Source organism: Octodon degus, unplaced genomic scaffold (assembly GCF_000260255.1).
Source record: "Octodon degus isolate 3935 unplaced genomic scaffold, OctDeg1.0 scaffold00017, whole genome shotgun sequence".
Classification (NCBI taxonomy): domain Eukaryota; kingdom Metazoa; phylum Chordata; class Mammalia; order Rodentia; family Octodontidae; genus Octodon; species Octodon degus.
In genome coordinates this window covers 6,392,279-6,396,833 of record NW_004524593.1, presented here as the reverse complement: position 1 = coordinate 6,396,833, position 4,555 = coordinate 6,392,279, and positions in this window count along the sequence as shown.

The window sequence follows — 4,555 nt, the reverse complement described above, 5'->3', positions numbered from 1 at the left end:
GACTGGCCTTGAATTCATTATGTACCCCAGGCTGGCTTCAAACTCATAGCAATCATCCTGCCTCAGCCTCCTGAGTCCTAGGATTATAGGGGTATGTCATAATACCTGTTCCCTTTCCTATTTTTAAATTGACTCTTTCCTGCATTTTGTTACAGTAATAGGAAGGTAACTAACACAGCCTGCTTTAGCTTTCAACACATTGTTTAAATTTGCAATTGAGGATAAAAAAAACCCTGAAAAACTTATATTCTTCTCCTGTCACATAGAAATTCTTATAAACCTAGAGTTCTGGTACTGAATCTCTAGACATGACAATTTAAAGTAAAACCAAATTCTATCTGAAACAATCTTGTCCTCCTAAGTTATCAAAACCATTCAGAACTCTGCACTGAAGCCCACTGAAAGGAACTCAGCATAATGTACCTTGTCCAAGGGCAAGAAGCAAGAGAAAACAGTGCTAAAAACAGAAGCAAAGTGAAATTAAGTTTGAGGAAGACAATACTTAGCTTTAGAACAGTATACTGCAATAGAAATATAATGTGAGCCTCATCAATAAAGTTTTGTTTTGTTTTTTATATTTTAGGGAAGGGCCTACAGGGTGTTCAGGTCTCACTACTAGATTGGACTTGTAGTGATCCACCTGTTTACAGTCTCCCAAGGGCTGGGATGGCAGGCGCGTGCTACCACGCCCAGTCTCACTTGCCTTCTCGGTGCCTCCTGGGGGTGGGGCTGGCACAGAGGCCCAGAGATCCAACCCCTGCCCCTGCACCTGCTTGCAGGCACTTTCATCTGCTGAGCTATTTGGCCGACCCTTTCATCAATAAAGTTTTACCATAGCTATATTAGAAAGGTGAAAAGAAAAAATAATTATTATAAAATGTTTTTATTTAAGAAGGTACAGTGCAAAAACCTGTGTGTATTATCAGTTACTCGGGAGGCTGAGGCAGGGGCCAAACCCGAGACTAGGAATTCGAAGCCCAGGTGAACAGTATAGGCAGACCCTCTTTGTCTGTGTGTGTATAATCTAGTCCATATGTGCAAAATATTTCAATTAGAAAAATAATTCCAAATTATTGATAAGATAATCTTCACACTTTTTGGCACTGTACCGTCTAGATTTGTGAATATTTTTATCTAGGAGCAGCACTGCAATTCAGATAAGCAAACACCTCAGTTGCTGGGGAGCCACTCGGACCTCAGCCTTATATTTGGCAGAGCTCGTAGGACAATTTTTTTTAAATTAATTAATTTATTTATTTATTTATTTAGTGTGTGTGTGTGTGTGTGTGTGTGTGTGTGTGGCCAGCTCAGCCCACCAGGGGGCGGGGCTGGCTGGCATGTGGTGCTGGGGGATTGAACCGCGGTCCCTGTGCTTTGCCAAGCTTGTTCTAAGTAGGTGCTTTAGACCACTGAGCCATCTCACCAGCCCTGTAGGACAATTTTTAGAAGCAAGCAGTAATGACAGATCTAAACTGTTACTGAGTTTAAAACTGTATTATATATTTTAATGAAATAGCAACATATATATATACACACATATACATATATTAGAACACTATGGTTTATATGCATGGATAAATGTTTTATTTTGCACTTTATTGGTACATATTAGTTATACAGAATAATGGGCTTGTTCGGGCATATCTCTACCTGCATGTAACACTCGATTATTTCCACACACATTCCTATTACCTTCCTTTCCCCACCTCCAATCTCCTTGCTCTTCTCTGATACTGTGTACTTGTCCTTTTCTTTCATCTCTCTTTTCTCTAATGGTTTTCACATTCCACATATGAGAGAACACACGAGATACATTTTTTTTAATATAGGACTCTAACTTAGGACCTTGTGTTTGCCAAGCAGGCGTTGTGCCACTGAGCTGTACCCCGGGCCCCACATGAGTGAGGAACTTGTACTCTGACTTAATTCATTTAGCAGGAAGGCTTATAATTCCATCTATTTTCCTGCAAATGATATAAATTCCTTCTTCCAGATACCTATCAACAGATGAATGGCTCAAGAAAATGTTATATGTATGTTCAATGGAATAAAATTTCGTATTTAATACATTGAAGACAAATTTGCAATCTTTCTTTTTAACCATCCAGTCTAATAAATATTGAAAAAAACATGAGTCTTTGCTCTAGATAGAGCTTGCTGCTACTGAAATAAACAGTTCACAGGACAGGAGGACCATTGGAGGGAAAGAGGAAAAATGATTCTAATATAAATACAGACAGAAGAGGGAAAATCATATTCCAGAGAATATCTTGGTTTTGATAATCTTATTCTACCTTACTAACTAAAATATGGGCTTCTTTATTAAGTGGAAAAAATTAAGCCAAAATACATGGATTTTCACTGAGCCAAGAATAGCAGCAGGAATAAGCAGCACACACATGTGCTTTACATGTTGGTTTGTACGTGTGTATTCTCAAAGCATGGTAATGACCTCAAAATTGACCTGTATCAGTGTGTGTGTGTGTGTGTGTGTGTGTGTGTGCGCACGCGCGCCCCAAAATGCCCTTTCCTTGAATTCCTGACTTTAGTACTTTCTCTTATCCCATACAAGCCCATCTGGGTAGTTCTCATCATACTGAAACAAAAAGGAAAAGATGGACAGAAAATAAATATTTTCCTTTAGGAGCCATCACTTGCATATTCTTTTTTTTTTTTTTTTTTTCAGAACCGGGGATTGAAGCATGTTCCTTATAAAACATGTATTTCAATCCTTTTCATAGCCACAAAGAAATTACGGGGAACTTGTTCTGGTCAGAAACACATCCAAAGGAGGCTTGGAGCACACATCTGTCGTGGCAGCTCCAACCCTAGAATTACACTTGGACAACTCCAACCTCCCTCCAGAGGAAACACTGATCTTTGTGCAACACAAAGCAGTAGCTTTGCATCAGTTTTATATTCCTCATAAAAGCAGAAAAGAGTGAGTGGGAGATTTGTTTCCACTTACCTACGCTGGAGCTTCAGCTATAAAGGCAATCTTCATGTGAACACTGGTGAAGAGGAAATTTTCACCACCCATACTATAGCTTGTGTTTCTCATAACAGTATAGAAATGGCTGTTAGAGTTGCAGGGAAAAGAGAATGCATTGTTCGATTACTAGATATTAATTCATCAGTACCTATGACATTATAAATCCTTCCTCCCTCTTATCTGCAAGATGAAAGAAAGGCTGATTTGGAAGTCTGCCTTCACCACTCAGGACCCAGCATTAAAGATCGCTGGAGCTCGTTAGTGCCTGAGTGCTCCTCTCGTCTTCTAATGCTTCCTAACCAATGAGTTGTGTTCCAGCTATTTCTCCCCCTGCCGCACGAAAGCTCCTGGGACTTCATTCAATGTTGATGCAAATTCGAAGTTGAAAAATGACAATAAAAATAAGGAGCAATTCAACTTTACATTGTTGCTTTCAATATTTAAAATGTCCCTTTTCTTGGGCTGGGGCTGTAGCTCAGCAGTGCTTGTCTAATGTGCATGAGGTCTTGGGTTTGATTCCTAGCATCACAAGTAAAATAAAATGTACCTTTCTTAGAAGGACTGGAATTGCTGATTCTGGGGTATCTGGGAAGAAAAGCTCAACATATACTAACTTTTCTTTATGGAGCAATAACTTTAAAGGCTGTCAAGCAGTGATGACTGAAAGGGCTTCCAAGCAAGTCAATCTCAGCTTTGGGGACTGAAGTGGCCAGGATACTCCTTGAACCCTTTGTACCGAGCAGTATATAAGTCTCCAAAAATTGTTATCACCCTTACAAAAATAGCAACTCCCTACAATATATTCAAAAACTTTTGAAAGGGGGTTAGTAGAGGCGCTGCTTGAAACCTGACTTTTTTTTAACATCCTGATTTGGTTCATAGCTCATGGAGGTTTTGTTTGTTTGTTGCAGTACTGGGGATTGATCTCCAGAGATTAAGGTTTCAGTCCAAAATTACCAAGGCAATGAATCCTGCGTACAGTGCAGCTCTCAGAGTTCCCAGGGAGAACGGCAGTGGGAGAATGGGGAAAAGACAATGAGTCAGAATACAGGAAGCTGAGGTCAGGTGGAGCCCTCTCTCTGGAAGGAGGAAAGGAGCTGCTTCAACCACTGTCTGCTTACACAGTCGGCAGGTCCACGGGATGCCACTCTGCCTAGCCACCTGCATGCGTCATAGCTTCTGGGTGCCTGTTTATGGAGTTAGTCGTGGCTTACCTTGGGGGCTTTTGGTTCTGAGGATCAGCCTTGCTCCAGCCCCCCAAGTATGATCAATCTCCATCTTCAGCCACTCTCCACAATGACAACATGGTCAAAATTTAAACACACTTTCTCTAAGACCAATTCTTCCCACACCTTAAAAATTGTACTATATCCTAAGCTTTTCAATGGTGGTGGTGGTGGTTTTGAAAGGGAAAAACTTTACAAGAGAACTTGTCCTTTTGTCTTTTTTTTTTTTTTTTTTTTTTTTTTTTTAGGGAAGGGTCTACAGGGTGTTCAGGGTCTCACTACTAGATCAGACTCATAGTGATCCACCTGTTTCCAGCCTCCCAAGAGCTGATATTAC